The following is a 26846-nucleotide window of genomic DNA, read 5'->3' as shown; positions in this document are numbered from 1 at the left end:
AATTCATGATTGTTATAGCAGGAAATGAGATCGTTATAGAATGTGAAAGTATTACTGCATGACTGGGCAGTCTGGGCCAGAACAAAAGTAACAAAAGCAAAGCATACAGAATGGAAACTAATACAACAGCTACATTAGAGGTGGGGTGGTATTTTAAGATATCTGAGTTTTGAAACAGTGTATGGAAAAGAATGTTCAATTAACTGATAGGATATGGAATTAGGGAGAGAGGGCATGTTAGGGGTAGTGATATATTGAATTTATGGCATTTGTGCTATTGCTGTGAAATAAGAAGTAAAATGTCCAGAAAAAAAATCTCTGGAAACATATTAATGGAATTTAAATCTAGGTAAGAGCTATGGGTTTGCAAAGTATCCCTGAAAAGACAATGATTTTACTCTGAATTGAAAGAGCTTCCTATATGACTTCACAGAGGTGGCCTAAGGTTGATTCGGAGGAATGGCAGATGCAACAGAATAAACCTCCCAAAATCACTGATATTTTCTAGTAGGTTCACTTTTAAGATAGAAACACTGTGTATTAGACCAAAAAAGGAGGGGAGGGCTCTACCATCTTTCCACTTTGAGCTTTCTTCACATCTCCACAAAAACAACCTTACAAACTTTCCTTAAAATTTCCTTTGAGATTCATTTGATAAGACAAGCATAAACTTGTATAATGGGGATGCACTTGGGAATGTGATGCAAGTCTGTGGCTGCCCTGGGAGCTGGGCTGGGCTAGGGTTACACCAACAGGGTGTATTCTTCACCTGAGTCTTCTGACCTTCTGAAAACAAAGAGCCTCAGCTAGTGGTCAGTATGTACCTTTCCCTCCTAAGGAGCTCAAAACAACAAAGTGTGATGCTAAGCAAGGTAGCACCCACCTACACCTCTCTTTTTGGAATTGTACTTCAAGGCTGGAAAGTTTATTTTGATTATTTTATTTGATCTTGCAAACTATTAAAAATTTTGGCAACTTACTGACCTGAAGGTTTGAATATGAGTAGCAGCCTGCAAACACAGATTGCTTAAGTGGGCTGAACTTCCTGTTGCATTTGTACTTGAATTTTGTTACCTAGTTAGGAAAATAATAATGGATTCTTAAGAAACTAATTGCTCTGTTCTGCAGTTTCTTCTTCTGCTGGAGATAAAATGGAAAACACTTGTCAATTCTAAAACTTAAGTAGTCTATGAGGTCAGACAATGCAGCATTCTTGATAACATTAACTACGGGGGAAATTTTCTGCTAGACAATTGAGATCATGCACTGAAAAGTATGCATACTCATTAGCAATGTTTATAATAATTTCAATATATTTTAACAATTAAGGAAATACCTTAAGGAAATAATGAGGGTCATTCACTGTAGCAAAAAGTGTAAAACAGGAACAAACATGCCAGCTGAACAAGTGACCACAGCTGACAGCTAGACATGTACAGTGGTCTGGAGAGCTTGCTTTGTTCTGAAGATCCTAGGCCAGGGTAAAGCTACTCATCTTCCCAAAATTTACCATGTCTGTACCCTAAAATAATCAAATACAAGGAGCAAGTACATTTCATGTATATGGATATTCATACACATGAAGTTTACGGCTCATTACCAGATGATATGGAAGAAACCTCTCTTCTATATAGATATTTCTTTTACAGGAAGTAATTCTCTAAGTTCTTATAAAAAGATCTTGGAAATGTCTGATATGAGTTTTTGGGTTTATATGTAAAGTGGCAATAGTACCAACCTTCACAAGATTATGTAAGTGTTAAATGATGAGTAAAAATGACCTAAGTTAAAGAACAGTATACATATCCAGTATATATGTCTATTAAAAATTTTGATGGTTTCGTGTGTGTGTGTGTGTGTGTGTGTGTGTGTGTGTGTGTGTGTGTGTGTGTCTGTTTTCAGACATGAATAAGCAAATCCTGCCTGCAAAACCACAGGTTTAAATATCAACAGGTAGGCCATGGTGGAGCAGCAAATGAAACTACCTTTAGCATCTCTGAGGCTTTGCCTTAGAAACCTGGAGGGCTGACCTCCTTATTCCCCAGTGAGATAGCTCAGGCTCTAACTGATGCGGGCTTGTGGCTAAGACTACGAATTTCAGAAAATTAAGAATACATGATCACAGAGAGCATGAGGCATGGGCCTTTCATGTATATAAAAGAAATTATAGGATTTTTACAGACTAAAAAAATGTCTTTGTGGTTCTTAAAACAATATCGAATGTGCTGGAAATGATCTAGCTCTGAAAGCAAAGGTAAAATGTTTTCATCTTAGCATTCATGAAGAATGTGGTTTGTACATATGTTTTAATTGCTACCTTTGCGTTACTTAGCTAGGAACTGACATCTGTAAAGTATGTTTGCCTTAACTGTCAATCATAATGAGTACATTGAAATAAAACTCAGTGACAAAGTACTTCTAAGTCTTTTGCGTTATGTTTTAGAATTGCTGCCAGTACTGTGAGCCAGTTATGAGTTATAATAATATTTTCAGTATTGACATGCAAATGAACTCACTAAGCAACATCTTTACTTATAGATTTATGTCGTTTGAAACCAAAAGCTACTTTTCCTTTAAAAATACATGATTTATTATCAGAAGATAAATAAATTCATTTTCTTTTATAACTATTCCTTTTACATGCAGTAATTTTCAAATTCTTTATCAAGTGTATTTTCTCAGATGTCTGTACAACTTCCTCACTGTGCACACATCCTTTCTGTTTTCTTATTTCTTCAATGTTTAATTTTCAGTTGGCCATCTACTCCAAGAGCCTTTGAAGAACATTTTTATTAAAGACCAAATAAGTGAACAACCGCCCTCCCAAAGCCCATGTGTCCTCAAGTAAACCAGTCTAAATAAAATGATAGACATTAAAAGAAAAATTTGCCAACCAAAAGCATACATTGTATTAAGGCCCATTATTTTCATTACTTCTGTATTAACCAGTGTGTCTTGAACCCACACCTTCCAGACTGTCTTCTTGGCAAGGTTATTGTAGTCCATCAAAGATGCAAACACACACACACACACACACACACACACACACACACACACACAGAGTGACTCTCATTAAACTAGCCCCCAATGACATTGTTTAAATCTTTCTCTTTCAGAAGACTCCTGTTAAGACACACAAGAACCCTGAGATCATCAAAACACTATTCCAACCCTTATAACAACAGTAATTGGTGAATACACGATGATTTAAAGCACAAAGGGATCAATTACTTGGTTGTTTATTACTGGTTAAATTGGAAAACTGGCATCTTTCCACAAGGGACCATCTAGCTCACCCTAAGGAAACTATACCCAAAGGACATTCATGGTCCTGAATCAGAGGATGATTAAGATTGTTTGGAAGGAATAATTGGCCACCTGGCTGTTGAAAGGGTTATAACTACAGAAAGTGCTTTTCCTGGCCTACTAGTTCTCATCAAATTTTTAGCTTGATATTATCATGTGTGCTGCCATAAGTACAGTCATTTGACCAAATATGAAAGACTAACAGTACATACGAGCTAAGACTTTGTGGTCTCATTGATAATCCTTATGAACATAATCCTTAACATTCAATCTCAAAAGATATACATACAAGTTTGTTGTATCTGTATGAAAAAATTAAAATGAATCCATGTAGCAATCTCCTTTTTATTTGATTTTACCTCAGTGTGCTTTAAAATGTTGAAAACAACTTACACAAGTGATATGATGTATAATTAAATTATTGCAATAATTTATACACTTGCCAAAGCAAGCAGTGGTGCATTTGCATAGTTTCTGTAATGACATAAAGTATTATTTTAATAATATATCTAGTGTTTTGCTTTCAAATGTTGCTTTTTTATTTTCATGAATAAATTAGAATTCATTGTATGATTGTTTTTCTGGAAGAGCAATTAATGAATTACCACATTTAACTGTCTTCTCAGTTTCTTTAAGACTGGCAATTTTATTATTTTACAGTGTGTATCTTATTCTCCCTTGAAATAGAATTTTCTAAATGCAAACTTTGGACTCACTATGGGAACCCAATTATCTTACCTCATAACAAAGATATAAAAACTAAATGTGTATAAAATCAGGGGTGCATTAATTTGTCCCACTGAATTAAATTATCAGTGACCTAGAATGATGCAATTACTATTAACATATTTAACTTGTATTTAAATATCTCATTGTGATATCAATAACTTCATTTGTAAGAATACCAGATATTGGTGACAATTTACATCTGAATAAGAACAGAAAACTTTCTGGAGATGGAAACCAATGGTATCTCAAAAAAAAATGAAATGAATGTAAGGTTCATATGTGATTGCCTTTTAAACAATTTGTATAATTAAGGGTTGCATGAATGTCTCAAGATTAATAAATTGTAAAATAACCATCATTCTACTTGAAATTCCAAAGTCTGGATATTTATTTTAGTGTAATTAATTAAAAAAAAAACTTCGATAAGTAGTAATGAACAACAATTATATAAAACAGAGAAATATGTATCAAAACTTCCTGACTACTTCATGTGTCTTATTTATTATCTATTGTGTATATGTGTTCAAATTTTATTATGAATATTTAAACACAAGATCACATGACTAACATGAAACCTACAAAGAACATTTATTAAGGGAAAAACAGGAAACAACTCAAGAGGATTTGCTTTTGCTTGGGAGAATCTGTAGCAATATACCTTTCTTATAGCAAATCTTCCTTAGAAGCTTTGATATAAATATAATGAAAAATCTCTACGAAGATGAATGAGTTGTAATCATATACACCGAAACTTCATCTCAGTAACTACAGTGCAAAAGTCTAAGACATTGTAAAATCCAAATACATGAACTTTACTTACTACACCCTGATGTTCTGCACAGCATACCCTTAGTGAGTTCAGACAGTTAAGCATGAAGCATTACAGTTCACCTCTTCCAATTAACACAAGACAACCTACTTGCAACCTGAACTCTATCTCTGAAACGTAAAGAAGCAAGCTCTGCCTTTTACCAGGCATTATTTCTCCTTCACCTAATGTCACTGCATGACATAAATGGAAGATCACAATACTATTTCTAAGACAAACCTCACATCTATATAATACATGCATGAACAATAGCAAGAGCTATGGGAACACCAAGTAACTTTCACCATTTAGTAGTTGCTCACTGTGAATAGTCTTGTTCAGTGCTTATCCACACTGAGTTCTCCTTTCAAAACACATTCAGATCACACTGCCAAACGACAAAAGGAACATAGCTTCAAATGAAAAACCTAAGTAGAGAAATGCTCTCTGTTAAGCATGCAAGAGGTTAAAAACCGATGAAACAGCAAGACGTCTTCTCAACCCTAAGCTTGCCTGCCCCATTCACTCACCATAGCAGTCAAGAATTTATAATGTAAGCTAATACTACATTATTAAATCAGTAAACCTCATTTACATTCACCTCTGAACTGAGGGGGTGGGGAGGGATGACATAGATTAGTCAATAACAGAACAAACAGTCCCCAACTTGGAAATTCACACGACCTTGGATGTGAAATTCTTACAGACCGAGTTTCACTAGTTTTATTTGCATCCACAGCACAACAACATATGTAAATGAAGCCAGCATGGCAGAAATATTCCTATCCCTCCCGTCTCCCCTCCAAAACATGCCAACAAGCTCAGCACTTTGCAGTCCATTTTTTTTTTGGGGGGGGGACATGGGAAATATTATTTATTAACCTGATAGTAGGTCATTCAAATATGTTTTTGAATTACATTCATATTAAAGAACTTGGAGAATTCTATGGCACCCTCACACATATATGAGGGCTTGATATTGAACGTTTACTAACCCAAGCCACCCTAGAAGTGTTCATCTAAAATGCTCTTATTGACAAAGAGAGGTGTATCATAACATTAACTTCACAAAAACAAACGGCTCTCAACTTCCCTAATACTTTAATAATCACTGTCTTCAGTATTGTTAGAACATCTCATGTTGTACCAAATTATTCATTTTTTTATAATTATTACCAAAGTACTGTCTCAAATTATAGAAATCAACATAACTTATTTTTAATTTTTTGCATAGCTGTCTGTATTTCTCACCCACTTGCAATCATTTACAACAATGTTCCATTCTTACCTTATTTTAAATAATAAAAAAAGTCCCCCAAGAAGATTCCTAAGCGGTGTGGAAATATGAGTCACAGTTTTAAAAATAAAAAAAGAAGAAGAAGAAGAAAATAATGGATGAAAAGATCGTCTTAGTTTGGAAAAAAAAATCAAAATACTTTGAGCAAAAACTACAGAAATCTCTGAAGTCACGCCTGAGTGGGCGCCCGGGTTGCAAACAGAGGAGTCTCTCCCACGTCCGAGTCGCACTCCTTTGTCAAGTTAAATTGGGTCCTGCTGGTGAAGCGGGTCCCACCAGGCACAGAGGGTTCCAGTGGGCGTTGCCTCCAGGTGCCCAAGCTGGCGATCCGCTCACACCCCGGGTTCAGCACCGACACACTGTGGACAGCACCAGCTCCGCTCACGTCCAGTTTGTCTCAGTCGCTGAACCAGGCTGATTCTCGCGCCTCCTCCCTCGGCAAGAGCCGGGCTGCTTGTCAACCCCGGTGTGCCCCGCCCCCACATCTGACGTAACTGTTTTGCATATCAACTCTCCAGGAGGTGAGGGGCGGCCCCTTGACTGGGCTTCTGATGGGTTCAGCCGCCGCTCTCCAGAAGACCAGATCCAGGCTTAAAATCAGCGGTGTGATTGGCATGGTTGCACTTGACTCTCCGTTCGGCGAGCCCAGCCGAAAACTAGAAGCTGTGGCAGCGTCTGTGCCTCCGCCTTCGCTGGGACCTCGGCTCCCGGGACTCTGTGACCGCACAGCATGCTAGGGAAAGGAGGCTGCCTAATCAGGGACTGTGAGGGAAAAAACTGGGCACCAGGAAACCGTCCAGCCATGCCCCATGCATCATACCTAAACTTTGCTCTGTCTCATTTGGTTGCGGAAAGGCACCTGATTTAGAGTTCTGCTCCTCCGTTCTCAGGGCTGGAGGAGGGAGTCCCTGCTGCAGAAACTTGTCTGGGGAAAAAAAATTAAAAATATCTGAGCGCAGGAAGAATATTTGAAAGCTTATAATGCTCATCATCACTCGGAAACAGATTTTTTTAAGTCATGTGACTGTTCCCTATTTAGTTTATGATAAGCTTCATGGAGTTGGAGATCCCAAGATTTTAAAAAATCATTTTAATTATGTTTTGTTTTAAAGCTCTCAGCTTCAACTCCCATCGCCAAATCTACAAACGTGTGCAGTGTTTATTGTCCAATACATCACTTGCTCAATGAAAGACTGGATAAGCTGGAAGCAATGTCATGGTTTTTAACAGTTCTCTCGGTGTTTTTGATCTTCCTTGTCCCAGGGATGCTCTTAAGAGGACTATGACCAAGAAAAGGGGCCTGCTATGCCAAGTTCACAGTGAGCGCCAACTTGTAAACAAGCACACTTGAATCATTCACCTACACATAATGTTAATTGCACAAAAGGAACGGCGTGTATAAAACTAAACCTGAGATTTTTAATTGCATAAAGCTTTTTCATAAAGATGTGTGTCATTTTTTGAAAACCATACTATTTAATGTGCTGTTTTCCATCAGATTGCACAAGTGTGTCATCGTTTTCCAGGAATCTAAGCTAACTTAACACTGAATCCACTCCTGTGTTCTCAGAAACATTAATTAGATGATAAACCTGAGTTTCCTGGGAAAACATCTTTAACACACAAAGACAATAATTCTTCCATTCAGAGCAATCTGTTATGCTTTATTTTTCTCTGGCAGCTACCAACTTTATGTTAATATATAAATGACAAATGTTATTTTGGACTGCTCATTATGTGTACACACACGCATTTGTTGCCTCTGTTCCCACTGTACTTTTAATAACAATGTCAGACACCGTGGCAGGAAATGAAAGGTAATACATGGGAGCAGGTGGGCATTGTCAATTACAATTACAATAGAGCCAGTTGAATAGCCTGCCCTTAGGCTAGTTGTGGGAAGGGAAATAACCCAGACATTACTTTGATGTCCTTTATGCTATCCTGTTGGAGAAGATTTGATAGTTTACTGCAGAAATACATATGATATCTTATTTGTTCTTGTAAAAGTCCAAGAAAACTCATGCCAATTATTTAATCGGCATCAATTTTCAATTTACTCCAGTAGTAAGACCGTTAGGCTATGAATCCAAAGGCAGCAATCATAAAACCATTCAAAGACTAAAGAGAGTGAAACTGGGAAACTTCCAAACAGAAAGGGGAAAGCTAATTTTTCTTCTCATTGTCTCTAAAAAGAGTAGAAAAGAGCAAAGCAGAGAGACAAAAGAGGAGAACAGCAAGAGGAAGTAGAGCAATTTTGGCAAGCTTGCATGAAGATACATAGGCAGAGCAACGCATGACAAACTCCAATGCATCCTCCACTGGAGTGTCCCAGCTGGGTTTTTATGTCCTAATGAAATGTGGCGACTTTCAAATTATACTGAAACCTTCATGACTTTCTGTACTTGTATGACTTGAGTTTTGTTACTTATCTGTTATTTTGTTAATCTATAGAATCAAAAAAACTTCAGAAATTTCTACTTTAACATCTACGATTCTTTAAAATACAAAACTTAATGAAGTTTCCGCTGAGTAGGATCATTTTTGCACCTATCTACTATGTTTATTAAAGCAGACCTCGGTGTAAATAGGCTGGGAGATGAGGAGGGGTGAGTGGGAAATTAAATCGAGTAGGATCTGAGAGGGAAGGATGTTTTATCTACCCAGGGAAAAGTCAGAAAATACAGAATGGGGCCTCCACACTAGTCATTAATTGTGCAAGCATATTAGTATTATGTCTTCTCACATGTGGTCATAATAAAGCTCAATGTGTGATGGCTGATGAGTTCAGCTAACGTTAGACTCCTGTAGTGTCCCATTATTTCAAAATCATTATCCAATTATAATTATTTTAGAGTATGTAATATACCAAACTTGCAAATAATCAAATGAAAGCAATGATTTATCATTTATTTATGTTTTACCTTTGAGCCTTATGCTGCCTAGTTTTTTGGCCAACTTGACAAAGTGCGCGTCATCTGGCAACAGGGAACTGCAACTGAGAAAATGTCTCCATCAGCTAGGCAAGCCTGAGATGCGTTTTCTTTAGGAATGATTGATGTGATAGGACCCAGCCAACTGAGGATGATACCACCCCTGGGCAGGTAGTCATGGGTGTAAAGAAAGTATGCTGAGCAAGCCATGAGGAGCAAATCAGGTCCCTAGGGTAATGCCTCTGCTTTGACATCAGCTTCCAGGTTTCTGCCTTGTGGTTTGACCCTGACTTCCCTCCATGACAGACTACCACTGTAAGCTGAAATAAACCCCCTCCAAGGTGCTTTTGGTCATGGTGTTAATCACAGCAAGAGAAGGCAGATTAAGATAAACTTTTCATGAGATCCACTGTCAATGAAGAGCCTGCTTGCTTGACAAGCAGAGGTCTATCATTCCTTACTCTGTGATCTTTCTTAGTGCATGGAATGAGAACAGAACAAAGCAAAGAGAAACCGAATTGCAATAAATAATCAAAATACCTTTAATTCAACAAATTAATTGTGAATTTTCAGCATAGCATGAATGTTCCAGAGTCCCCACATGCCTACAAAGTTGTTTCTACATAATGGTACTGTCTCCTAATAGCATAAGGGTGTATGTTTTCAAAAAGTAGATGTTATATTTATGGTTCATTTTGTTAAGAAAGAATGTTTGATATTATGTTTTTCTGTTGTGGCCTTTTTTTTTTTTTACAACAATCTCATTTGTTAAATGCAACATACAAACAATGTTATATTTGACATTTGAAAATTTATAATTTCTTCTGTTTCTTCTACTATTACTTCCTTTTCTCTGTGCTTTTTACCTATTCTTTCAAGCAAGTTTAGGTCCTGTATTTAAAGCTATTGTATTCTAATTCACTATTCAAATAATTCACTAGTTATATGTGTGTTGTGCCAATAGGAGTCTTAAATGCACAATCGTGTTACTGAAGAGACTATAGATTTAGCTTACTTTTGTGTGCGTGTGGTAAATGACTTTATCTAACCCCAAATAGAAACTATAAAGATATTCCTCATATTTGTGTGGAAAATAGGTTGTTATAAACAGATTTTCAAGAGTATTTTCTTTAAAATAGAGGTAAGAATAGGACATCCGGGGCCGAGGAGATGCCTAAGCAGGTAAAGACACACGCTGCCAAGCCTGAAGACCTGAGTTCATTCCCTGATGCCCACACAGGGGACAGAGAAGCAGCTTTCAGAACCTGCCTTCTGCTCTCTACCAGTACCGAGGATTGTACCCCAAATAAAGAACAAGATGAATGTAGTAAAAATAAGTCTCCCAGTAATTAAAGTTCAATGCTGAAATATAAAGTTGCACATTGGAAGCTAGTAGTTCATCATGCATATATCTCTATTAGTTTTAAGTGTAGATTGTAACCACTGCATCCTTTTACCATGAGATTACAGAAACTTCCAATACACATTACAAATGGAAGCCACTTTAAAAAAAAAATTGTCCTATTTACCACAGTATAAGATTTTCATTGGTCTTAGGTAATAGATTTTAAATTAAATTTGGAATAATAAAGTTCTTTTTTTAAATACTTACTTTTAAAAAATTATCTGTATTTATTTTTATTATATGAATGTTTTGCCTTCAAGTCTGTTTGTCAGTGTGTGAATGGTCCCTGCGGTGGTCAGAAAAGAGCATTATATTTTCTGGAACAGGAGTTACAGTGGAGAGAGATGGACAGACAGACAGACACTCACATTACCCATGTGGAAGTCAGAGGACACCTTGCTGAAGTTGGTTCTTCATGTCTATCATGTAGGTTCTGTGGATCTAACCCAGGTGGTTAGGCTTAGCATTAATCAACTTTATTCACTGCCTTGTTTTGTTGGCTGTAAAATTATCTTAGTACTAATATCTTCAATAACACATAGAAACTTATATTAACCTCCTTTTTGTTTGTAATCATGAACTTATCATCATTACATGACCTTTCGTCAAAGATTCTTAGGAATGTTAAAGGTTGGGTCGATCAGTGCAAGTATCAGCTTTGGTTCCTGCTGTGTAAAGAGGCCTTTTCAAATTTCACGGTAACAAGAGCCAATGTAAAGTATAAATAAAAGTAGGAGTGCAAACCACAACTGGCACCAAGCGGTACTCAAATAAGAGGTACTCAAGTAACATTAAACAGAGAAGGAAAGAGCATGTGATAAGGAGCGTTGCCTAATTGGAAAGCTGTAATAACATATTCAGGCTGAGCTTTAAGTAATAAATTTGCTCATGCTTATCCACAATTTGGGGTGAAAGCAAATTCAGAATTACACCCTATGGTGAGCCATTCAAGACCAGGAAGGACTGTAGTCAAAGGCTTGCACCATGATCAACAGAAGGAAACGCACAGAAGCATGTTTTCCTAATGATAAGCATTAATCGCATACACTGATCTTCTGATACTCCATCTAGCTTCCAAATTCTGAGCTTCCCCATGCTCTCGTGATGTTATTTGATCATGGTCAACAGTAGTTGCTTTTTCCAAATCAGGTGCTAACAATGGAAACAAGCATCTAGTAACAGTTGACATCTATCAATATGACCATATACATACTTTTCAAGCACCCAACAGGTAGTTTCAAAATACATTGATCTGTTAAATAAAGTATATTAACTGATATGATTAATTAAGGAAATATTTCATAACAAGAATAATAAAAATAACAATTGTTACAATGTTGTAGTCTGCGGCTGGAGATAAAGTCACACCATACAACAAACTCACATGGGAGGTTTATTGAAGAATATGAGCTCAGAGAACAGCTTCTGAGGGAGAAAGCAGCAAAGAAGGGACCAGAGTTTGTCTGGTGCCTTTTATTAAGAGGACTTAGCCCATAAGCACAGAAACTACAATGAGGCTTAGGGGATGACGTATTCTGAGGACCCTGAGCTGGCCAGCATACCTGCCTGAATATTGCCAAACTCATGTGCACTGGGGGAGCTCTTAGTGGTTGTAGCTGAGGACCTTGAGCAGGCCAGCGTGATGCCTGAATGCTGGCAAGTACATGTACACAGGAATGACGTATACTGCCACGTCCCAAGGGCAGGCCAGTGTAATACCTGAATGCTAACAACAATCTAAATTATTTTTATGTCTGTATATTTTTTTAATTTTGAGGTTGCTTTATTAACAGAATGCTACATAAGTACATGAGCATAGACACACATAATTTAGACTTTTTTTTAAATACCAGTGTTTTTAACCAGAAAACTAAAGGTAGAGAAAGAAAAGCATAGTTCTGTTTTGCTAGATGTATATGTATGCGAACATTCATGACTAATATTTATGTAAAATACTAGATGTTACCTATAAATCAAAAGCTGTAATTAAGATCTCATCTCTTATTATGCTTATGTGTAAACTCAGTTACATTATAAAAAAACTGAGATAATAGTAAATTCAGAAAAAGAAAAGAAAAGCAACTAATTCAATAAATATTGTACAAATCAGCCTCATTCGCTTTCATAAAATTACTCCATCATGTTTATGCAACGCAATAACAACATTGGCGCATTTATGAAATTAAAAATAATTATCTGGATTGCTGCCTTTATTTCAGTTTTGAAAATCATCAATTTTGCAAAAGTTTCCTTTTCTTTCTTTTTGACTTTAATAAGCAGAATTTCTAGAAATAATTCAAGATTTTGGTAATCTTAAGAGTCTTTAGAATGTAAAAATATGGTGCGAAATTATCATTTCACGAGTGTAATTGAAACTGAGAACAGCGAATAAGAACTTGATGTTCAGACACAAGGTCCAGGTGTAGATTTCCCATGTTTGGAGCTCTTCTCCCATCTAGTGGCCAAATTAAGTATTGCAAGAGTGGATTTCCGTTCACACAACTCCATTATGTATTTCTAAACAATTGTTAAAAGGTGTGCTGCGGGGTGGGCTGGGGAGGGAAGGCTGGCGGGGAGCAAGAGGAGGGATAAGGGGGAGATCTGTGGTTGGTATGTGGAAAGCATAAAAAATTTCTTAAGAAGTAAACAAACAAACAAAGCTGTCCTGTTGCTGCACAAGTGAAAGCCAGATGGAGTCCCAGGCCGGAGAAGTCCAAGTGGACCCGTTTCCCACTCCTATCCCGCAAAAATCTATCTGCAATATATCCCTGCTGGAAAAGAAAAAATTAGTTTTCTCCAATGGAATTTTACGGGTTGTATTAACGACATTTCATGGGTAATGGGCCAATATAACAAAACCCAGTGGTTCTTTTGTAGAGTTTTTGTCTCACTTTGCTTTGCTCAGACTTTTCTTTCTTGTCAGTCTTGGGTTTGGTTTGATTTCCATTTCTGTGTTTTCATGGGGTTTGTGTGCATTTCTTGTAGTGGTTGTTTGGGTTTTTTTTTTGTTTTTGTTTTGTTTTGTTTTGTTTTCGTCTGTCAGTCTGTTTGTGTTAAGGAGATAACGAGGGATAAAATGAACATAACATTGGATAAGTAGGGAAATGGGAATTTTTTTTCATTAAAAATGTTTTTTAAATATGTGCTGCTGAAGAGGTCTAAAACGAAAATCTCTAATATTTGTTATTGAATCTACAGAATTAAGTAAATACACAAAACAAGTATGATATGGGAATAGGTCTTATAAAACAATGGTAATATAACATGGGCCATTTTGACTCTTTTAAAATATATTTTATGTATTGTTTAGAAAACATTTAAACCAAAAATAAATAATACATTAATACATCAGCATTCAAACTAGTTACCACCAACGTTTTACTTAAACTTTTAGATTTGACTGTGAGATCAAAGTAACTTTTCACTCAAATGTATTTGACATTGTAGTCTGTGAAAGTAGAGTGTACAAGGACATAGACTTTATAGTTGTATGTTGTGCATTTGTATAGATTATAACTGTAAGTAAATCTAATGCTTAGAGTAGGGATCATATAACTATTTGAGCTCTTAAGTTACTCTGCCTATCACAGTGACTATTGTTTAAAAAGAGGCAAGCAAAGACAAAGGACAGGAAAGGGCCCAGAGCCTGCCTTGCAAGTTTTATAATGTTGTGTAGAATACTGTGCAATAAGTCATATATTAATAAAGTTATAAGTGAAAACCCAATATAAAACCATGTAAGTGTAAATGGGAATTATTAGAAATACAAAGAAAATATTACAGGTTAAAAAAAATAGTTAGATCTTAAACCCCAAGCTATGGATCCTAAAAGCAAGAAAAGTAATGGGCAAATACTGGGATTTTCCCTTGTTCTTTTCTCTTTTCCATATAGAGAATATTCTTCTTAAGCATATGGCCCAGCCTTTAAATCACAATGGCAGGATGACTGTCTAGGAAGGGCACAGCCATGTCTGATGAAAACAGCAAAGGTCATAAAGCCAGCACAGCTGCTTGACAAAGATCCAGCAAAGCGGAGCCACATGACGGCCACCATGCCACCTTTGTTTTTTATCTCCACCTGCTGCATACTTAGGAGACGTTTAATATTTGTAGAGTTGGGGATATTGGATTGGTGGAAATTTGCTTATGAATCCTTTGTGCCTTCTCCCACTTTGCTGCTAAGGTTCCCTAGGAAAGGCCTGGACATACTACCCCTCCCAATTTTAGGGAAATATCCTTATCTACTTGAAGGTCTTGAGGTTGTGACACATAAAGAAGCCAGGGGTCTCTTTATGAGGCTGTGGGATATTCTTGAAACATCTATCCCTGTACTTACTCAGGAACAAGATAACCAAAACAAAGTAAACTTACAAGGTCAACAAGACTCAGTGGGCTAGAGGAGTTGGCCACAGATCAGGTTACAAACCTCTTTCCACTGTACACTCAGGCAATTACGTGACATATTTAGCAACAAAGTTAGATTAGCTGGAGATTTTGTCTTGGTCTAGTGTGCTTGAAGCCACAAAAGCTACTAGCTTGAAAACAAGCTATCATATGAGTCTAGATTCTTAAAAATTGAATTATGGGGTTGAGGAGTAAAAAAAAAATGCCTATAAAAGATAACTGTTTATCAATGATGATTAAACTTGAGGGAAAATAATTGTAAAGATAACTCTGTTCCATCACAGTTTAGCAGTGATGACTAAAAGATATGCAAGAGGAAGTGAAACACATGTCCAAAACCAAAAATGATGTGATCTATGTTTTGGAACAACATGAATCTATCCCTACTACTGAATTGTGCATAAAGAAATACTCTGGCTGCTAGTCAGGCTGCAAGATTCTCCATCATGCCTGACTCACTTCTTCCCTGGCTGACACCTTACATCCTCTTGGGATCTGTCGACTGTTGGGGCTGGCCCCTACATAGGAGAAATGTGCTGAGGGACAGATGAAGAATGCTTCTGTTACTTTTTGAACTCTCACTCCTTTAAGATCTAACTTTCTCATTTGGTGACACAGATTTGAACAAAAAAAGGGGGAGCAAATAATGCCACCACAACACCACAAACCTTCTAAATTGCAAAGGAATAGACTGGGTTTTCATGAAGTATGTGGCTCTTTGGAATCTGATGCTATTACCTCTTCAGCCTAGCTTCCATCCTGTGAGCAAATTCAGACACACAATTGACTCCGGGAGTGAAGCGTCATCTGTAACAAAATTTGGAAGGCCTGCTCTGGTGAGCTGTGAGGTTGCTTCTGCTGGAGACTAGAGTTCAAATGTAAAACTTACACTAAAGCATTGACTGCTGCTTTCCACAGACCTGGCTCCTACCCATCAAATAACTGATTTCTAAACTTGAAAATAATGTGCCCTGTCCTCTGCTTCAGTACTGCATATGTGATTTACAGCAGCTAGTTGGATATATGATATCCTACTATGCATCTAAGAACGACCACAGAGCACCGCTTCCTCTGAGTAATGTCATTTGCTCAGTTGCATAAATTTCAGCAATTAGTCTCTATTACGGCTGGTGTGTGTGTGCATGTGTCTACATATATGTACACACACACACACACACACACACACACACACACACACACACACATGTGCATGCCTGTAGGTGCTGAGATTGAGGTTGTATGTTGTCCTCAAACATTTTCTACCTGAAGTTATGAGCTAGGGTGTCTCATTAAACCTGGAGCTCACTGCTTCTGTGGATGTTATGGCTGAGCACCGCTGTGCATGAGTTTACACACAGGTGCTGAGGGGCTGAATGTGGGTTCTTATGCTTGTACAAAAAAACTCTCCTAAATGAGCAGTCCCCTCTGCCTCCACCAATCTTCTGTATTTCTTCTTTAAAACACTGAGTTGGGCTATTTGTTTCACATTCTTCTACTCTATTCCCCAGCTCATTCAAACACAAATTGCAACTCTATTGACTAAATATCTGTCCCAGTGACTTTTCTCATTTCCATGACAAAATATTTGAAAAATGCATCTTGAAGCAAGAGGTTTGTTTTGACTCAGTTTGGGGCAATATAGAGCATCGTGATAGAGAAGTCATGGTAACAGAAGTGTGAAGCAACTGTTCACATAGTGTCCTTAGTCAGGAGGCAGAAGGAGGTCACTGAGATCACTCAGCACGTAAAAGGACTTGCTGTACAAGGCCTTAGTTGATTCCTTGGAACTCACAGTGAAAAAGAGAACATAACCTCCCCAAAATTGTCCTCTGACATTCACACACATGCTGTTGTATGCATGTGTCCACCCTTACACATACATAATAACAAGTTTTTTTTTTTTAATGGAAAAGGAAGAAGGAAAAAATGAATACTGGTGCTTGCTCACCCCTGCCCTCCTCATTTTATTCAGCATGAGACAGTAGCCTGTGGAGTTGTACCTGCCAAATTCAGGATGGGCCCTCTCTTCCCAAAATCTCTCCTAAAACTCCCTCAGAGACATCATAGACACACCCAGAGATCGGTCTACGTGGAGACTCTCATCCCTCATCCAAGGAAGTTGATGGTGATGGCTAACTATGACAATATCTAAGAATTTTCATTCAGAATCCTATGACAGAAGGAAAACAGTTTTCAATGAGATAATGTTTCATAATAAACACAGCTATATCCTCTATAACTATGTCTTTTGTAGCCACTGTTGTTTAGACCGCTGATTTAGAGTGGAGGGGAAAAATGAATTTTCCAATAATGAAAGTCAGTTAGGTTCAATATACAAGAATTAGCACAAATCTGACTAAAACATCGTACCATTTGCCACGATACCAAATCTCCACAACCCTCCACACATTAAAGTATTTTTGTTCAGGCAGGCAAAAGAAATATTATTCAAGAAATCCCTGAGACAATAAACATAAAAAGAAGAATTATCATTTCAGAGGTTCAGTCCATGGCCCTCTGATTTCACTGCTTTGGGCTTTGACAAGGGAACACATCACAGTAGAGCATATGGTAAAGAAAGCTGATTAGAGAATGAAGGGGGCAGGAAAAGAGTTTGAGTTTGGGAGTCAAATGTCCCTGTAAATGGCATTCCTTCAGTGACCTGAATACTTCCTGCTAGGCCTCCCCTTTAATAGGTTCCAGTATTTCCCAAGAACACTACAAAGAAGGCCTAAAGACTTCAACGTGCAGGCCTGTAGGGACAGTTACACAATCCACAGGAAAGAGTGAGAATATGTCCAACTCTCTTTAAAGAAACTTAAGATTACTTCACAGAGAAGAAAAAGACATTTCATATGAAAGAGAAAAAGAGACATTGGAGCTTAAAAATACTATTGTTCTATGATTCATGAATCAATGCAGTCTAGAAAAGAATTGGCCCATAAGATTTATAGAAGAGAGTAAAACAAGACAGAAAGAATTTCATTTAAAACACATTTCCAACGATAATCTGTACTTTCATCTCTTCTGTCCATTTCTCCATATCCTCTTCCCTTTACTGTGTTTGCACCAAAGACTCCTCAGTACCTGTGGTAGTCAGGACCAAAATGCTCTCCCAATTACCTCAAGGGTATCTTTATGTCTCAGAATCTCTTAATGTTGTTCCACATTCACGAATGGAAACACATTCATTTGGTCTGGAGAAGCTATGATCTACTGTTTTAATCAAATGTCAGACCACTTTCAGGGAACCTGCTCCCAGATGCCCTACCTAGCAGCCTCAAGATCACCCTGACTCTGAGCAACAGCAGGATATCCGAGACGAGGTGATGGTCCAGTACCTATGGTGCTTAAGAAACCAGAAACCCACAGAGAAACCCTGTCTCGAAAAACAAAAAAAAAAAAAAAAAAAAAAAAAGAAACCAGAAACCTTGAACCAGACCAATGGCTACTTTAATGAGTATTTACATGTAAAGCTGTTTGGGCTCTGTGTGTGTGTGTGTGTGTGTGTGAGAGAGAGAGAGAGAGAGAGAGAGAGAGAGAGAGAGAGAGAGAGAGAGAGAGAGAGAGAGAGAGAGACTGCAGCTCCCAATGCCACTATAATGAATGGAGTAATGGGAAAGACAGAGGAGCAAAGTTGTGAGTGAGCAGTGGAGAGAAACAGAACTAGAGGCCCTATGACAAGGACAACTGTGAGCAAAGGCTGTGGTGGATGGAGGAGCATGTCCTTGCTGAGTATGCCTGACAGGGTGGTGTACACCAGACACCAGACTGGAACTTGTACAGACTCAATCTCCAAACATACTGCCCAGCAGCATGATTGCCCTGGGTCTGAACAATGACAGGATGTCCAAGGTCCATTTTCTGAAGTGGACCTCCTTGAAAGACCTCTATAGTCCATGCTTCCTTTGGAAGCCACTTTGGTATCTGTTGTCCACTGCTCCAGATCATGTTGAAGCCTGAGGTTCATGTGGATATGCATGGTTCTATTCTAGTCCCAGGCTGTGTTGATGTCCATGACTCCTGTTATCACAGAAGGCCATGCAGATGCCCATGGTCTGTGCTGCTGCCTGAAGCCATATAGATATACATGAACCATACTGATGCTGGGACCATGGAGATGTGAGTGGTCCTGCACTGCCACCTTAGGTCATGCTGATGGCCATGGTTCATGCTTCAGCACAGGGCTATGTCTGTGTCTGTTGTCCTACTGCATCCCGGGGCCATGCTGATGTGAGTGGCCTGTGCAGGGACTTGGGGCCACATGGATGTTTGTGATCAGAGCTGCCACCAAGGGTCTGGGTCCATGGTCCTACAGCAGTCAGGTGCTGTGTTGATGTCTGTGTCCCTTGTTGCCAACAGAGGTCACACAGATGTCCCTAGTCTGTATTCCCAAGAAAGATACAGGGAAAGGAAGATGCTTTTTCTTTGGTGTAGATGACTGTGAATTCACAACTAAGAAAAAGGGCTGGTGGGAGCTGAGGAAAAGAGGACATAGAAGGCTTCTGTGACAACCCCTACTCCCATATAGGACTCTGCCCCACCCCACCAAAGTGTAACAGCCTAAACAGAAAGGCATCAAAGAGAGCTCTTAAAAATTGTGATAAGGATGCTGAAGTGCAGCTCTCCACAGCTGATGGCTTCTGGCGAGGGTGTGGATTGGGAAGGACTCAGTTTTCTTTAAAGTGCTGGCCACTGGGAATTTTACCATGCTTCAGTGAGTATATAGGCAACAAATTTTGAACTTGAGTTTGTTTCTTATTATTATTCTTTTTGTGGGGAAGGGTATAGAAAGAAGTCAGAAGTTGTAGGGAAGCCTAGAACCTCCCAGTCTACTTCAAAGTTGTGTGTGTGGCTTCCCATTAGTGCAAATGAAAAGAGCAATAAGGCCATCTATGGCAAAGCTAAGAAGAAGACACAAAAAGGAGGCTCTCTTGGGCAAAGATTTCCTAAAACCTGATAATCAGTGACATTTGATGTTATTATATAAAGTAGAACACCTGCAGAAGCAGCCATGGCTGGGGAGTTAAACCATATGTTGTTTTGATGTTTTAGTAAAAGATAAGAAAAAGAAGCACAGGAAATCCATCCCCAATATTTGAAAAGAATGTTCAAGTTATAGAAAAGAAAATTATCCTTCAAATTTCATGCTCCAAAATAGAAGGCACATTTTAAACCAAAATTCTAAAAGTCATTTAGAATTATGTTAAGTATGGAAATGACAGAATTTATTAAATGCCAAGTTTTAAATTGTCCTTAAGAGATAAATTATGTATAAGATACAATATTATTTGAGACTAATTGTCATACATAAAAATAGGATGTAATGTGTAATTAAGAAGATTAGTAGTCATGGACTATTGTCTGAGATTACAGAGACACAGTAAATGACAAGGTTTAATAACAAAGAATTCTAAACTTCAAAGTTCTACAACTATTGTAGAATATTATTTTAAGGTGTTTTACATTTGTTTATGCTCTGGAACATTTGTTTGATGATGTGAAGGTGTGTTGCATTCTTTTGTGTTGCATTTGTTTAACTCTGTGAAGCCATGTTACTATGCTTGTCTAAAATATCTGATGGCCTAATAAAGAGCTAAACGACCAATAGTGAAATGAGAGAAACCATAGGCAGGGGTGGCAGGCGGAGAGAATATATAGAATGAGAAATCTGGGAGGAAAAGAAGAAAGAGGAAGAAAACAAGGATGCCAGGGGCCAGCCACATCGCCAAACAGCCAGCCACAGAGTAAGAATGTAGTGGGTAACTCTTCCAGCTATGACGTGGAAGTATTTCCCCTAGTGAGGCTTCCGGTAACTGTCATGCCTACCTATGACCTGCCCCTGAGGCGGGGCTGAGACAGGAGCCCTTAAGACCCCAGATCTGGATGTGCTGATGCTCTTGGTTGCTAGAGATCCTGGATGCTGGGTGGTAGACCAAGCAGAGTTCTCCAAAGAACACTGCTGGACTGCACATCACCTCTCCCAGATCCTGTAACCTAATCCTTTACTTGTTGCAAGTTACCCCAAAATAAACCTCCCTTTTAACTACATGGAGTTGCCTTAATAAATCCCCCAAAACAAGAGTGAAAGTAAGATTACAGAAGTAAGAAAGGGAAAAGCCCAAAGGCTAAAGGTAGACAAGATAATTTAAAGTTAAGAAAAGCTAGCAAGAAATAAACCAAGCTAAGGCCGGACATTTATAAATAAGAATAAGCCTCCATGTGTGATTTATTTGTGATTAAATATTTATTTATTTGTGGCAGGTGCCCCCCCCAAAGTCAAAAAAAGTAAAGAGCAAAAACAACCAAATACATACAGCGCAAAACATTGTCTTAATATTGAACAAAGAAGGTAGATAGAAATATGATGTCGATGGACATACTCAAAACAATTTTAAGAGTAGTCATAGTCTTTATTTTTAATTAAACTTACTACAGTGGCTACACAAAACCTACATATTAGTGGGGATCACATGTTATGTTCCAATATGTGTGTATATTTTGTAGTGTCTAAATCAGAATTAGCATGTGTATATTCTCAAATGCCATTTCTTTATGCTTCTTTAACCTTCAAATACCTTCTTCAAACTCTTCAAAGCATACAGTACCTTCCTGTTATCTATCACCAATCTATGATCCACAGGAGCAACAGGAGTCCTTGCTTCTTTCTAATTGCAACTTTACACCCTGTGATTAACCTCCCTCCATCAATCTTTCCCACCCCAAAGCATTGTATGGCCAGGGTTAAGAGAAACAGGAAGGAATGAGAGGGGCAATGGAAGACTGACAGGGAGATGGGCAGCTTAATAAAAAGAGAGGCATAAACAATCTGGTGAAGAGATGAAGAAGAAAAGGCAAAGGGAGAAAGGGGAAGAAAAGATGAAGGAAGAGAAATAAAGGATAAGAAGAAGGAAACTCTCAAGAGAAGGAAGGAGAAGTAGAGGGAGAGCATTTGAAAGATTGAAGAATTTCTCTCTAAGAAGGCACACCTCTCAAGTAATGATGTGTTTGAGAAATGTATGCACTGTCTATAGGGAGAACATGTTGGATAAATAGTTCTGCACTACAGAATTTAAATATCATGCACATTCTAGTTATTTTACATAAAACAAAAAATTAAAGTAGGCAACCATTTGCAGAAAGAAAAATGTTGAACAAATGCAATATAGGTGTCATACATAAACATAATCATATTTAAATTATCCTCAATGGTGCAGAGCAATTACAAATAAAAACACAGTGTTATGAAATTATTTCATAAAATGTTAGCCCAAAGAATTTTATAGCATCACAGATTTTATAGAATGCGGCTTAAATTATTGAAAATTGTTCTGTGAGGACATTTTACACTGAATAAATAAGATTATTCTGTTAGCCAGCAAAATATAAGAAATTAAAACTTGTAAACAAAGAGAAATATATGTTTTAAATTGAGTCCTGAAGATTCGTATGTGCTACTTGCTTTATCTATTACTTGAAGATAAAGTATCCCAACAAACTGTACAGAGGTTTGTGAGGAAATGTTAATCAGATGCCCTAGATTCTAGTAGCTAGCTATTCAGCACACTACCATGCAATGTTTTGCCTGGTTATTCACATGAATTTTATTTCAAATAAGGTCTTATACTGGAACGCTATTTTTATTTTATTTTATTTTTTTTACAAATTTTGTGTTCTATCTGTTCTATCAAAGTCCTCATTTTTCAATGTATTTGTTATTTTCACATTGTGACAAAACACTTGTCAAAAGCAGCTTGAAAAATAAAGGGCCTGTTTTGACTCACAGTTCAGGGAAATAGTCCTTTGTGGTAGGGAAGGCATGGTGTCAGGAGTGCGAAGCTGGTGGCTACATCACACCTGCAGTCAGGAGGCAGGGAGACGTGAAGGCTGGTGCTCAGCTTGCTTTCTCGTTTTCATAAAGTTTAGGACTCCAGCAGTTGTGGTGGCGCGGCGCACATTCAGGGTGAGTTTCTCTTCCCAGTTCCATCTCTTTGGAAGAACCCCAAAGAGACATTTAAAAGTGTTTCATGGGGCTGCAGAGATGATGGTTCAGTATTAAAGAGCAAGCACTTATTCTTGCAGAGGACCTGGATTCAATTCCCAGCATCTACATGGTGCCTTACAACCATCCATAACTCCAGGTCCAGGGTATCCAGCATCCTCTTCTGACCTCCTCTGGCATCAGGAATGCATGTGGTACACACAAATACATACAAGCAAACATTCATAAAGATAAATAAAGAAATTAAGAAAATCTAAAAAAAATTAGTCTGTTTCCTAGGTGATATCAAATCCCCTCGACTTGATAATGAAGATTAACAATCTCATGCTATGTCTATTTTGGGGATCAGATATTTTGAATCTTGAGTTTTCTCTAAGCCCTGTTTCATATTATATCTATTTTTGTTGTATCTATTATCTACCCTAATATCTAATTTTTGGCCCACAGAATTGAATTCTGTCTATATTTAGAACTCCACCCCCATATGAGAAAGGCTGTGGTTCTATTAGCACATAGAAAAAATGAATTTGCTGGTTTCTGTAAACTGGTTGAGAAAGGAATGCATTTACTTCGGAATACTATTTTTAAAACATAGTGCTGAGCAAGTGACAAGGGTCTCTCAAAATCACAATATATATCCCAAAATAATTGCAGATGATGCCACAATATGATTTCTGTCTTGTTCACAGACGCCTTGTCTTTTTACCTATTTCAGTGTCAATTAATGGTTCCAGATCCCTTGCTTAATTTGCATATAGGTATTTACAATCCTAAATAAACTTAAAGTCAAGTTTCCTGAGGTTTTCAGTTACTCTATAATAGAAATTCATAGTATTTTCCTACAAATATCCATTACATTTACTACAACTTCTCATTTTCATAAAATACTTGGATGAAAAGTTTTCTTAATAGGTCAATTTTAACCATTTTTGAAGTCCATTTTCTAAATTTGAAAGAGAATATCTTATAAGTAAATAGGATTTAGTCCCAAATTGTTTTACATATCTACTGTCTTATGTATGAGCACATTTAATTAATATCATCATATACTTAAAGTAAGCAGTTATAGATTTTGAGGAAGATCCTAAAGTAAACTATTAGAAAGGAATTTTATTATTTAATTTGTTTATAACTCATTAAAGAAATACTTAATGTCTTTGTTGGCTAGTTACTATAATAGACATTAGGAAAAGAATAAATCAGTTTTTTAAAAAAGTTGAAGTATTGGCTGGCATATATTGTTGGGAATACAAAGTATTACAGTAGTTATAGTAAACACTATAAGGCTTCCTAAAAATATAAAAACAGAATTGTCATGTGACCTAGTGATTCTATTTCTGAGTATATTCTCTAAAGTATTGCTGAATTTTATGTCTCTTGAGATTTGTTTTTTGCCCAAGTATGTAGTCTATTCTGAAGAAAACTCCATGAACTGATGAGAAGTTATATTCTTTTGTGTTTTGGTGTAATGTTCTTTAAATATCTGCTAGGTCCATTTGGTTTATCATGTTATTTAACTCCAGCATTTCTCTGGTTAGTTTTTGTCTGCATGACCTGTCTTCTGATGAGAGAGGGATATTAAAGTCACCCACTATCACTGTGTGAGGGTCAATATGAGCTTTGAACTTTAGTAGTGTTTTTTTTATGAACTTAGGTGTGTAGATTTGTATTTGGTGTATAGATGTTTATAATTACAATATACTCTTGGTGGATTTTCCTTTGATGAGTATGTAATGTCCTTTTCTATCTCTTTGAATTAGTTTTGGCTTGAAGTTTACTTTGTCAGACATTAAAATTGCTTGCTTCTAAGGTCCAATTGATTAGAATATCTTCTCCCATCCTTTTACCATGAAGTGATGTTTATCCTTGATGGCAAGGTATATTTCTTGGATGCAACAGAAAGCTGCATGTTGTTTCCTAAATTAATCAGTTATTCTGCGTCCTTTTTTGTTGAAGGAGATATTGGGACCATCAATATTGATTGTTATCATTGAGCAATGACTACTGATTCCTATTTTGTTGTTACGGTGTGGTGTTTTCCCACTCCTTCAATTTGCTGGTCTTGAATTATCCATTCCTAGTGCTTTCTTGGATGTAGCTAATGTCTTCATATTGAAGTCTTCCTTCTATAACCATCTGTAGAGCTGGAATTTTAGATAGAATGCTTAAATTTAGTCTTATTCTGAAATGTTTTTCTTTCTCTGTCTATTGTAGTTGATAGTTTTGCCATGTATAGTAGTCTGGGCTGGCATCTGTAGTCTCTTAGAATTTGTAGAACAACTGCCCAGGCCTTGTTAGCTTCTAGAGTTCCCAATGAGAACTATTATTTCTTAACATATTTTTTATAACTTTTTAATCTTCCTCCACAAATAGTAATTCATATGGTTCACAAATTTACTCATTTACACCTTAATTGCTTTTTATCTTACATATGGTGATGCTCATTTACTCTAAAAAGAATAAAATATCTTTCTCTTCTCTTTTTAATGGCAAAGTCTCACTGTACAGCCTACGCTGTCATGGAACCCATAACAATCATCTCAGCCTCTTAGGGCCAAATTTACAGATGTATATCACTATAACTGACTAAATAACACATTTTTAATGGATAATAATTTCTGCATACAATATATTCTGATTATGGTTTCTCCTCCCCCAGTTCCTCACAGCTCTTCCCACTTCAGTATGCACCCAAATCCACACATCGTGAGACAAAGACATTCATAAAATAACATTGTTTTGTGTTAGCCGTCTACTGCCGGGCATGCTGACTTTAAGAGTGTGTGTGTACCCAGTGAGACTCCATTGAAGACAGATAATTTTTTCTTTGTGAGCAGTTATCAAATCGATAAAGCCTGTGTTAGGGATGGGGCCTTATAACTACTTCCCATGTCAGCACTGTGACCACAACTGACATAGATCCATTCAGACCATGTGCATATTGCACAGTCTCTGTAAGTTAATATGTGTATAATATCCATGAGATATTATAACCCATTCCCAGAACTCTAAGCTTTATTTGATGATGAGAGATATACATTTGAGGCTCTATTTCTCACATTTATTGGTGGTTTCATTTAGATCACTTTCATACATGTATAAATATTTAGGAAGCTTTTATTCTATTAGGTTTCCAGAAGACCTTTCAAATGCCCCTTAATTCTAGCTTCCCTCCCTTACTGTTTCCTCCTTAACCCTTCTATTAAATCCTCCAACCCCAGTGCCCTCCTCCCCTGTCCATCCAAAACTATCTAATGTATTTTCCCTTCCTAGGAAACTCCCTGAAGTCCCTCACTCTATATGCAACCTTAATGATTATTTGGATTTTAACATGCTTTTTGAAGGCTTAATAGCTAACATCATACGAAAGTGAATATATACCATATTTGTATTTTTAGGTCTGGTCTTCCCTCTCTCCCTCCATACTCCAGGAATCTGTAACCTTTGTAGGACCTAGCCTTCCTCCTTTACCCCATCCCGTTGTGTCAGCTGTATATACCTGAAGGCACTCTTCACCAGGGAACCCGCTGGCCCTCTGGCCTAGGAATTAAATAGGCAGTCTTCACTCTCCTTCCTGTCTGCCACTGTAGATTCCTCAGTTGCATCCCCAGCCCTGTAGCAGAAGTCAGTTTGATTCTAATGGGTTTGCGTTTACATGTTACTTGGTCTATTTCCATTGCAGCTTTTAATATTCTTTCTTTGTTCTGAACATTTAGTGTTTTGATTATTATGTGTTATGGGGAAATTTCTTTTCTGGTCTAGTCTATTTGGTGTTCTGTATGCTTCTTGTACCTTGATAGGCACCTACTTTATAGGTTAGGGAAATTTTCTTCTTTCTGTGATTTTGTTGAAAATGCTTTCTGTACCCTGGATGTGGGTTTCTCTCCCTTCCTTTATAGATATTATTCTTAGACTTAGTCTTTTCATATTGCCCCAGATTTCCTGAATGTTTTGTGCCTAAA

At 37.4% G+C, this 26846-nt stretch overlaps 1 protein-coding gene across 4 annotated transcripts in view; it reads right to left on the bottom strand.

Annotated features, from left to right (window-relative positions):
- The window catches only part of Fstl5 (follistatin like 5), a 596430-nt gene extending 589820 nt beyond the window's left edge, over positions 1-6610 (bottom strand). Inside the window, exon 1 of one of the 4 annotated variants that reach the window (XM_006972666.3) lies at positions 6132-6610. The gene's annotated coding sequence lies outside the window, so the exon portion shown is untranslated. The remainder of the gene's footprint in view (positions 1-6131) is intronic. The other 3 variants (XM_015990071.3, XM_006972669.4, XM_006972668.4) reach the window with 3 other exon arrangements.
- Between the last annotated feature and the right edge of the window lie 20236 nt (positions 6611-26846).

Source organism: Peromyscus maniculatus, chromosome 6 (assembly GCF_049852395.1).
Source record: "Peromyscus maniculatus bairdii isolate BWxNUB_F1_BW_parent chromosome 6, HU_Pman_BW_mat_3.1, whole genome shotgun sequence".
Classification (NCBI taxonomy): domain Eukaryota; kingdom Metazoa; phylum Chordata; class Mammalia; order Rodentia; family Cricetidae; genus Peromyscus; species Peromyscus maniculatus.
This window is presented reverse-complemented; position numbering and strand designations above follow the sequence as displayed.